The sequence below is a fragment of the Narcine bancroftii genome, chromosome 4 (genome assembly GCF_036971445.1).
Source record: "Narcine bancroftii isolate sNarBan1 chromosome 4, sNarBan1.hap1, whole genome shotgun sequence".
NCBI lineage: Eukaryota > Metazoa > Chordata > Chondrichthyes > Torpediniformes > Narcinidae > Narcine > Narcine bancroftii.
Genome location: NC_091472.1, coordinates 117,249,123 through 117,261,001, shown reverse-complemented (window position 1 = coordinate 117,261,001; position 11,879 = coordinate 117,249,123). Strand labels below are relative to the sequence as shown.

General features: G+C 39.0%; 1 protein-coding gene across 20 annotated transcripts in view; it reads right to left on the bottom strand.

The window, feature by feature from the left end:
* The window catches only part of fbrsl1 (fibrosin-like 1), an 898,034-nt gene that overhangs the window by 583,995 nt on the left and 302,160 nt on the right, over positions 1 to 11,879 (bottom strand). The window contains exon 1 of one of the 20 annotated variants that reach the window (XM_069932541.1): positions 8,498 to 8,582. The exons of the other annotated variants lie outside the window; for them this stretch is intronic. The gene's annotated coding sequence lies outside the window, so the exon portion shown is untranslated. Of the gene's footprint in view, positions 1 to 8,497; positions 8,583 to 11,879 lie in introns of those variants that run through there. 20 annotated transcript variants of the gene reach the window in all.

Here is an 11,879-nt window from a genome sequence, read left to right as displayed (position 1 = left end):
CCGCCCCGAGTCATACAGCGTGGAACCAGGCCCTTTGGCCCAACTTGCTCACGCCGATCAAAATGTCCCACCCACACTACTCCCACTTTCCTGCATTTGGCTCCTATCCCTGTAAACCTATTCTAGCCATGTATTCATCCAACTTTTTTTTTTAAAAAGTGGCAATTATACCTGCTTCAACTATCTCCTCTGGCAACCTGTTTTATACACCCACCACTCTCTGAGTAAAACAATACCCCTCAGGTTCTTATTAAAAAATCTCCACCCTTACCTTAAACCTACTATGTCCTCTGGTTTACTGATTTCTCTATTCTGGGCAAAAGACTCTCCGCATTCATCCACCTCATCCTCTCATAATTTTGTACATCCCAAAAAGATTATCCCTCATTTTCCTACACGCTAAGGAATGCCAAACCTCTCCCTTTTACTCAGCCCTCCACCACACTGAGACCTGGCAACATCCCTCAAATCTTCTCTTCACCTTCTCCAGCATGACTTTTTTTTTGCAGCCCGTTGCCCAAAATTGACCACAGTACTCCAAATGGGTCTCACCAACGACTTATACAAGTGCAACATGACCTCCCAACTTCTGTACTTGTACTCCTGGATCCTTCTGCTCTTCAACACTCCCCAGATCCCTATTTACTGAGTAGGTCCTATTCACGTTAGATCTCGCAAGATGTAACACCTCATATACCTCTGCATAAATCCCATCGATCTTTCCTATGCCCATCTGCTCATCTGATCAAGATCTTGCTGCAATCTTTGGCAACTGTTTTCAACAATACCAGAGAATTTAGTGTCATCTGCAAGCTTGCTGATCATGCCACTTATGTTTTCATCTACACCATTGCTAAATTAAGCTATGGACCCAACACTGAATCCTGTGGCACACCATGAGTCACAGGCCTGCAGTCTGAAAAATAACCTTCCACCATCATCCTCCTCCATTTTCTTCCATGAAGCTGATTTTCTATCCAATCTGCCATCTCAGCTTTGAGCTCATGCAACCTAACTTTCCAGAGGAGTCTTCTGTGCAGAAGCTTGTTAAGTTCCTTAATAAAATTCATTATATCAAAAATATCCTATCTTCTTGGTCACACCTTGCCTTCCCACTTACAAAACCTTGATGACCATCCCTAATCAGGCTTTGTACATTCACCTCTCTCAGAATACTCTAGTAACATCCCAATCATAGATTAACCAAAAGACCACAGCCAATCAGGGTTGGGAGCAAAATCTCATGACCCATCACGCTGAACACTGGCACACCTCAGGGATGTGGGCCCATCCCACTACTGACTGCACTACCAAATTCAGTTCAAACAGAACCATGTTTTGCAGATGATATGACAATTGCTGGCTGCCTTGGTAATAATGATGATCAGCTTACAAAAAGGAGGTTGGGAGGTTTGTCAATGGGTGCAAGAACAATCGCCAAAACCTCAACGCGGACAAGACAAAGGATTTCAGGACGACGAAGGTCTACCTCTCTCACATCAAGGGCTTCATCGTCGAGAGTGCACAAAGTTCCTTATACCGGATTATCTATTCTGGACCAACACATCTCCTCATTAGTCAGGAAGGTGCAGTCGTGCCTATACTTCCTAAGGAGGTTGAGGAGGCAAGGCTTCTGGACACCACCCTGACAACATTTTACAGGAGTACAATTGGGAGTGTCCTGTCTGGCTACATCATTCTGTAGTGCAATAGCTGCAAAGCATCAGATCAGATGGTTTAAGGCTGAGAAGATCACTAAGGTCTTCCTTTACCAAAATGGCCACATTCACAGGGAGCATTGCTTAAATAAGGCTCAAAGAATTAATGAGGATCCCTAACATCCATCAAACAAGATCTTTGACCAACTACTATCAGGAAGGAGGTACTGAAGCATCAAAATCAGGCTGGGAAATAGCTACTGTGTGAAATACTAAAGTCTGCAGATGCTGTGATTGTAGTAAAAACACACCAAAATAGCTTATTCCCACAGATTGTGAGATAGATGAATGGTATTCTGTAACTTTGGGTCACTTACCAATGAAATGAGTAATTTATTCTGAAATACTTGTACATAATTTTTTTTTTGTATTTGTGTAATAATTATGTGCTGTGTAGTACATATGTGTGTGCACCGAGGCCTGGAGAAATGCTGCTTCATCTAGTTATACATGTACAGTCAGATGAAAATAAATTACAACTTGAGATGTTATACTCACTGGCCTGCAGTTCCCAAGGGATTTCCCTGCAGTTTTCTTGAATAGGGGCACAATTGCCATCCTCTATCTTCTGACATCATACCTGTACTTAATGATGACTAAAATATCTAAGCCAGGAAACCTTCAATTTTCTATTTAGTTTCCAACAGGGTTCTTGGATATATTTGACCATGTGCAGATATGTCTACCATTAAATGCACCAGGACCTTAAAACACCACCTCCTCGACTATAACACTGATTGTTCTCAAGAGGCTATCATTGACTGATTCAAGTTCCCCAGTCCTCATGTCTTTTTTCACAGTAATAACAGAGAAGTACTCATTAAGGCTTTACACAGAGTTGGCTCCATTGATTCCCGAGGGGTCACAGTATTTCTCTGTAATAAAATCTTTTGGGATTATCTGTAATATTATCTGCCAAGCTGTTGCCTGTCCTGTTTGCCCTTGTGATTTCCTTTCCTAGCTTGCTCCTCAGTTCCTGAAACTCTTCCAGGTATACATTTAATCCTAGCTGCTTCTACCTGCTCTATGCCTCCTTGCTCTTGACCAGAGCCTGAATTTCCCTTGTCATCCAACCTTCATGTCCATACCATGGATTCTTGTCAATACACTTTTAAAAACATCCATATCTCTAATGTTCCTTTTTCTTCAAACAACTTAATTAACTTGAGCTAGTTCTTGTCTTATATCAACTTTTCTCTGCTCCTAATATGAAATAGGTTTTTTTTTGTTTTCTTGTCATACTCAAGGCAACAAACTGGTGATGATGTTGGAGTGATAGGTTACTATTTACTCAACTGGAAAGCTGCAGCAAGTAAAACTTTCATTCACTTATGGGTCATGCCAGTGCAGTCAAATCTTCCCACATCATGTCATTGTAACAGCTGAGTTATTATTATGCCTTCATTAATAACTCTGTAGTTAAGCAAAGCCTTCCAAGATCTTCACAACCCCTATATCAGTCTCTTTGCATCACGAGTGTTCCCTCAGCAATGTCCAGTCAAAAATCATACTTTCATACTTCCTATACCATACAGCAGCAATCCTCGTCTCTAAAATTGTCACCCCTTAATTCATAAAATCATAGCCATAGCTACAGGATATGAGTATGATTATCCTATTATAAACATTTTTATTTTAAGCATATCATTACTTTTCAGGATTCCAAACTAACCCTTCATTCCATTCCAAAATTCACATCACATTAACCCAAATACTGTAAGCTTGATTCCACACAAATCTCATGTTTTTAGTTCAACTTTCCTTGAAGAACAATTTGTTCATATAGATGTTACATTGGTCTTGTTAAAAAAATTAAAACACAATTCTTGACAATAATTTCCTTAGCAGCCCCAACATTTTTCTAACCTGAACAATGTTATGCAGTTCTCTCAACTTTGATCTGTTGTTGTAAGTCAGCTCATTAGAAATATAGAGAAAGCCACAATAGTTCTTATGTATATACGTTGCCATGTTATAGCTACATCGGTCTTTAATTCTGGCATGAATTTGGGTCGTGGTAAATAAACTGCACTCACCTAACACTTCACCCGTTTATGCTATTTGTAATATTCAGTATAAATCCACATCAATCTTCCACCTGTAGTATTCATTTATAACTTCCTGAACCAACTTAAAATTTAGCACAACAAGAGGTATCATGGGTAATGTCAATAACATTTTAGTACAACAATAAAACAATGCAATAAAACCAGTAACTATTCAGCTAGCAACACTGTATAGTGGAGTCTCAAACAGGTGAATGTAAGTGAGCACCCATATCCACTTTATAGTTGGCAATCTTTGGATGATGCCCTTCTGGTTTAACTCTGAGCTTATTTGCAGGAGCTGCTGCTAATTATATAAAATTTTAAGTCCATTAACTTCATGTGAAATTCTTAGAACTTAAACCTATGATCTATTGACACTTAAAATAATTTTAATAATAGAAAAGAACTGAGTAATTTTCCAAAAGATGTTCGTTTAAAATTTCATTTTATGTGCTTTTATGGTTGTCTGAATACAAAACAATTTGAGATCCAGAAAACTGAAAACTTTTATTTATTTTCCCCCATAAAGATATATCCCGCCGACAATCAAATATTTTATCTTGCTCCAAAAATTGATTTTATAATTCTGAATATGCTCAATGGAAGGCTGAAACTAAAACCTTGCATTACTTTCCCAAAACAGCGTTGATCACAAAAATGAGGCACTTGTCACTCTGGATCACTCGGGAATTTTCAGATCCTTGGGTTAGGGTAGGACACAGAAGGTTATAAGTAACAGAAAATACACGTTACGATGCATTTGTGGGAAGAGAAACAGAGTAGATACTTTACATCAAAGGCCTTCATCAAAACTGGATAAAAGATAAAAGAAGCTCGTTTAACTGCAGGGAAAGTGGCAATGAGATTTCACTGATTGGGTAAAACCGTTAGTGACCATGGAAATAAACCAAGGCATTCTGGCTAATGAACAAATGCGAGCAGTTAGAAAGTGAGAACAGGGACAAAAGAACTGACAAAATATGAGATGCTTTTCTAGATCACAATGTTAAGGAAGTAACAATGGAAAGCCTACTTTAAATTCATTTGTGCCTTAAGAAAAGGATATTCCATAATTCTGTTGAAAGGTCCTTTGAGGATGAGTGACCATAATATGATAGAATATGAAATAAGCGTTTTAAACCAAAGGTAACCATCTTAGATCTTTTAAGAGGATGAAAGGCAACAGCAGAGTTATACAAGATTATGAGGGCTAAAGATTGGGTAGATAGCCAGAGCACTTTTTCCCCAGGTCAACAAAACCAAATTGCAAAGGAAGAGAGGAGTAAAGTTTAGGGGAGGCATCAGAGGTAACTTTAAAACATGGTTGTGAGTGCCTGCAATGCATTTCCGGGGTAGTGGAGGCTGGGTCACGAGGGACATTTAAAAGACTCTTCGATTGGATGCAAGAAAAATAGAGAATAATGGATTAAGTTGATGGTTGAGTCTGTTTATATAGGTTGGCACATTATCATAGGACAAAGGGACCTTATTGTGCTGTATCATTCAATATTCTTTATTTATCTCCTGCAGCAGAATTACAAAGTCTTCAACACCACATGCCCTTCCACCAATTTTTCATATTATTGGCATAATTGGAAACCTTGTGTTTTGTTCCCTCTTCCCCTTCAAGAATGTAAATAAATAAATTGAGGGCCAAGAACTGAACCCCAGGGCATTTTAGATGCACCATCTCTTTAGTCTGAAATGACTCAATGCTTTCTTTTCTACAAGATAGCCAGTTTTCAATCCATCCTCCAGCACTTGGGGGTGTTAATATATGTACCAGTCTCTTATGTCAAATGTCATCTGGTATCTAAACACACTTCATCGCCAAGTGACCCCTATTAATTCTCCCTATCACATCCTAAAAGAATTCTAGAAAATATACCAAACATGGTTTATTTTGTAATAAAACTATGTTATCTAGGTTTGATTATATTCAACTTTTCCAAATGATTTTTAGATCCTTTATTGATTGACTCTAGCATCTTGCCAACAATAGATTTTAAACTCACTGACTATAGGTTTCCCACTTTCTTTCTTTCTTCTTGAACAAAGGAGTCAGATTGGGTTTTCCTTTTTAAACTTAGCCACCATTTCTGCAGCTGCTTTCTTTAAAACCCTTGGGTGCAGGCCAACCAGTCTCAATGATGTGTTCACATTTACGTTTCTCTAATACTTTAACCCTTATGATTCTTTTTGTTAAAATCCTCCCTGCTACTTGAAATTAGCCAGCTGTTATCATAGGGTAGTTGCAGTGTCCTCCAAGGTGAAAACTAATGTATTGGCCAATCAGTAGTAAGTAAAATGGGCTGCTCTAAAATAACCTTAATCAGGCTTTTAGCTCACTCATCTCACAATTTGATAAATTCTGTTTGAGACACTCCTTATCTCTGATCATTAACACAGTTTGAATAAAAGGAGCTTCAGATCTCAGCCTGAAATACATTCAAAGTAATGGAGCATTAATGACAAATAATAATACTCCCTTTGCTGTTGTTTTTTTTTGCTTTCTCTGGAAAGCATTCCATGGAATTCCATGGAAGCATTTCAAAATTTTAGTACTTGCAACTTGGATAAGGTGGATCTTAAGACAATTTTTGGAGGAACTCAGCAGCTGGAGCAACATCACTGGGAGAAAAAGGATGGTTGACCATTATTGACCATTAGGGCCGAAGCCCTTCATCAGGACGGAGTATCAATCCTCCAGCAATTGTGTTTAGTTTGAGTATTCAGCACCTGTAATCTCCAGTTAAAGTGAATGACTGTTTTACATAATCAGTGCAAAGCACCCTGAATACACTCATGGCTGTTCTTTTTTTTTCTTTTTTCACACCATAAATCACATTAGCCATGATATAATTCATGGCTGTTCTTAACACATTATGGTTTTTCTCTTCTTTCTTCTGGATCTCTTGTTTTCACATATTGTGAAATTTAGTATCACATTCTGAGATATTTAATCAAAACAAAATTCCAACACTATTCTTTAATTCCATTTCCAAACACAAAAGTCCCTGAGACATCACTACACTCAACATGGACTCATTTAAATGATTACAATTTCCAGCTCATATCTTGTGTATTCATTCCTGCACAATTTGATTTCACCACTGCTTGCACTCATTACAAATCAAAATACAATGATGTCAAATGAAAATCTGATTAGTTTAAACTTGCAAAGTTTCAGCTACAAAAGTATTCTGATGCATATGTACTGTAATAATCTGAAGCTAGTGCAACAAGAATTTAAAAATGTCTCCACCTTGTCAGTATATATTAGACTTCTGCAGTTATCTCAGCTGAACAATCACCAGAACTTTAGCTGATTAGGTTTCATGGTATGGCAATTAAAGCATTTAAATGTAGCCATAATGGAAGCCTTTGGTATTTTATGACCATTAGTTTACCTGTGCTCTTTTTTTCCTCTATTTATAAATGGAGCTTCCTTGTAAAAAGCTGTTCCCACTCATGTGACACAGTTCTATTTATTATTTATAATAAATGTCAGCAGCAATTTTATAGTTTTATGTTTTTAATATTGTGACAGATTACTTAGATATGTTTTTGGGAGATAAATTAGGGCAAGGTTTGTTAATATAGGTCACATACAAACACTTTAATGCAGATCTTATTTAAAATACTAGAGCTCTGCCTCATGCTAGACATGTCAGGGCCAACAGTCTTTGCAGAAGCTTTGGAGAGTGCACAAGAGACTTCACTAATGGATTGTTGTTTACAAAAAGGCAATAGATGAAAGAGCTTGTCAGAGCCGCTTCTGTCTGCAAGCAGAAAGAGTCAAACAGACTTTTTTTCCTCAAAGAGAGAGAGAGAGAGAGAGAGAGAGAGAAGAGAGAGACACACATACATACACATGGAGATCACCTCTACAGTGTTACAGTCAGTAACAGCAGCTGGTATTGGAACAGGACAAGCTGGCAAGCTTGTGGAAAACCCCCATTTGGAAGACAGGTTGTGAGTTCTTAGTTCAGTCTGGTCAAAGCCCTTGTGGTTCATGCAAGAGGAGAGGACTGGTTGTCTAATATTTCACTTGGAATAGGGGAAACAAAAAGGAACTCTGTGGTGACCTGAAAGAAAGAGGTTATCATTCAGAGAACCTTGAGGGGGCAAGTTTCGTCTGCAAGACACTGAAGTGGCTGATCAGAAGGAATCAGTTGTGGATGTCCAACGAGCAACAAATCTCTCTCTGAAATCCGACAAGAACCTTCCTGAGCAGTAACTTTCAAGCACCAAAGCCTGGTGAACTTTATACATGTTAAATTCTGAGCACAGTCTAAGAATTGCCTGCAACCAGTGAACTTGGAGGAGTGAGAAGTGAGATTGGACTGTGAACCAAGGAACTTTTCTGAACTTATACAAACATTACATACACGTGCACTTAGAATCAGAAGTGGGTTAAGTGAGATTAGTTAAGTCAATAGTGATAAGTTAAAAGTGTGATTCTGTTTTCATGTTTAAAGAAAATTAAAAGCAACTTTTGTTTAAGTGACCACTTGTCTTGGTGAATACACAGAAATATTTTCTAGCAGCATAAATGTGCAGCAAGTGGGAACTGCAATTCTTTAGCCTCCTTCCAGCCAAAATGGGCAATGGTGTTTTTTTATCCCAGAACCATACATTGCGAATGTCAGATTACAAGCACAAGCTTGAAATAAAACATGAAATTTTGCTCGTCCTTATACCAATTAGACTCATACCAGTTGATCTTACCATACATTATTCAACCAGATCTTAAATGGCGACAATCAATACAAAATATTATTTATGTTTGGAATTTCAGTTTGGGACTATTTGTATGCAGGAGGAGCTCCTTCATGTTATATCATATCCTTCAAACTAGATGACTAAATCCTACAGAGCCACCTATTCACATAGCTATTAAAGTGTTTGCTTTATGACACGACATTAAACATCATAATTACTAAGTGCATTAATTACTTCCTTTATTGAGCATACTCCAGATGTGCAATATCCCTGCCAATAACTACATCAAACAAGATAAAAAAAATCTTTCTGCAGAAATCATTCAACATAATTATTTCTCTTAAATTTGAAATACAAAGAATGGTGTTTGTTATCAACCTTGCACAGTTAACAGTGCAGCTACTATGTCGGTTGCAAAATCTCAAATAATCGACTGTGAAATTTTTTAAAAATGGAGGGGGAAGGAGAAATTATTTCAGTGCTACATATGTGATACAAGCACCCGAAACAACACCAACTTGAATTTACAGAGTATCGTTAATGGAAGGAAATGTAGTCAGGTGCTTCACACAAGATGGGTGCATTTTGATGACGTTCAAAATAGTTCACTTGTTCATTGTTAAAGATAACCGTGATATCACTGGTTGCTTTGGTTTGATTTCTGAACATATCAGTAGTTATTTGGGAGCTTGCAAATTCAGTTACAAATTTGGGTTTATTAATTTACCTATGTGATGGCATACAAGACCTCCATTTCAGCAGGGAATATTAAGAATTTTTTTAGTGAATTTACAGGTAAGCATTTAATATTACTGAAATATGTAGCTACATAATAGCAGAAAAAAACAGACAAAACATTCATCTAGGACACTAGGACAACAGGAAAAATCTTGTTATTAATAATACTGCTGTAATTTATAAGCATTGATATATATATATAAAAACCCTGTGTGTCAGTAGCCATGCTAATCTAATAGAAGTAAAGAATGAGAAAGCATCATGTCTCCGAGTTTTAATTGCCTGAGTCCCAACACAACAGGTCCCACTACTCTACTCTCTCCTGGGATGGGGGAGGGGGAGCAGGGTGGTGGGAACAGTTTGAGGACTGGTAGCGGGCTGTCGGGGAGGGTGAGTGGGGCGGTGGTATCAGTGTGGGGACTGAGAGCGATCCGCCAGGTGAGTCTCCCAACAACCCACCAACAGCCCACACATTGATCCCACCGCCCCGCTTCTCCCGATCGCCCACCACCAGCACCAACAAAAGATGCCGCTGATGCTAGTGAGCCACACAGCAAAAATGATCACTGTCTGTGCTACTCACCATGATCACCTTAATTTCAATTTCGCATATAAGACTCAGAGATAGTTTTGAGCCATTTCTTGGGGGGAAAAAAACTAGGTCTTATATGCCATCAAATACAGTACTTATTCATGTATGTTAAAGGGGAATGTTCATTAGAAGGTATTATAGTAAATAAAATATGGCTACCATTTTGATAAATGATAGAGCTTACAATAAATCTATTATCAAAAACACACCAAAATGCTGGAGGTACTCAGTTGGTCTTCCAGCATTCATAGGAGACAAAGATATATTGCTGACATTTCAGGCCTGAGCCCTCCTTCAAGAAATAAGCAGAATAAGCAAAAAGCAGGAAATCTCAGTATACAGACAATGCTGGCTGGGGCACGAATCCAGGCCAACAAACGGTGTTAAACCACACAAATGCTGGAGAAACCTAGCAGGTCAAACACTGTCTTTATGTACAAAGGTGAAGATACATCACCAACATTTCAGGCTTGAGCCCTTCATCAAGATGTGGGGGAATATGAGAGATGTCTGAACAAAAGGGGGAAGGGGGTGGTGAGGGTGGGAGATGATAGGTGGAGATGGAGGGAGGAGTCTAAACTGGGTGGAGAAAGAAAGGAAGTAGGAACTGGAATAACTAGTTGGGGGGGGGGCAGGGGAGGGGGAAAATGCAAGCTGATTAGTGGAATGCAGTGAACTCAATGTTCATGCCCTAGGGTTGGAGAGTGCCCAGACGAAAAGTGAGGTGTTGCTCCTCCAATCTGTGGGTGGTCAGGGTGGGATAGTCTGAAAGGCCATGGTCAGACGTGAGCTTGAGAGTGTGACCCAGAAGTGAAATGGTTGGTATGGAGAGGTTGCTTTTGTTGCAGACGGAGAGGAGGTGCTGGGCGTTAATTGGATGATAAGGGGAGAAGTGAGAATTTATTGTTTGTGCGAAAGGAGACAGGGTAAAAGGTGAGAGACAGAGCTGGGGGAAGGAGATGGGGAGAAGTGGGAGGGGCTAATGAAAGTTAGAGAACTTGATATTAATGCCATCCAGTTGGAGGGTGCCCATTTGGAAGATGAAGTGTTGTTCCTCCAATTTGTGGGTGGTCTCAGTATGGCAGTGCATGTTGGCAAGTGAATGGGATGGGGAATTGAAATAGGAGATCCATGCTATTGCGGTGGACAGAGCCAAGATGCTCCACAAAACAATCTCCCAATCTGTGACAGTCTCTCTGTGCAGAGGAGACCACAATGAGAGCACCAGATAATACACTTCTTCACTTCCCACAATCTGAAATAATCTTTCCAGGTGACACAGCAAAACACATTATTGAATTGTACACCGTTTGGCCCAAATTGTTCATGCTAATCAGTGGGTACCTTCCATATCAATTAATAGAAAAGCATGATCTTATTAGAGATAGCCACCATGGTTTTGTGTGGGGAGATGAGGGCTTACCAAAATAATAGAGTATTTTATGAGAAGGTGACCAAGATGAGTAGGGCAGTAGATTTTGCATTCATGGACTGATGATAACCTGATCGAGAAGACACATGGGATCCAAATTGAATTATTAGATTGGATTCAAAATTGGTTTGTCCATAGAAGACAGGTATGTTTCTCAAATTGGAAGTTGTGGTTAGTGGTGCTCTGCAGATGCATGTTGGAACCTCTCTGGTTTGTGATATGTAAAAATTATATGAACAAAAATGTGGATGGGTAGGTTAGAAAGTTTGCACTCTGCACAAAAATGAGATGAATTGTGGGTGTTGAAGAATGTTGTTAAAGGTGAGAGCTGGGAGTGTTAGGAGCCAGCTTGAGGTGAGTGCCTTTAAAAAGCAATTGGAGGGCAGCTAAGGGTTAAACAGACGGTGATTGGTGGGAGGAGTAATTAAGAGCAGTGGCAAATAAAAAGAGGGATAGCTCAAGAGGAGTGCCCATTGTATGAATGGGACCTAGTGGCTTTAGCTCATGAGGCTTCTGCAAGCTGAGGATGAGCTTGATTCCAGCAAGGTAAAATCTTTCATTTTAAAATCAAGAAAAGTTGTTGGAAACTACAATTAGGGCAAAAGAATGGTCTGATTGCAGAATTT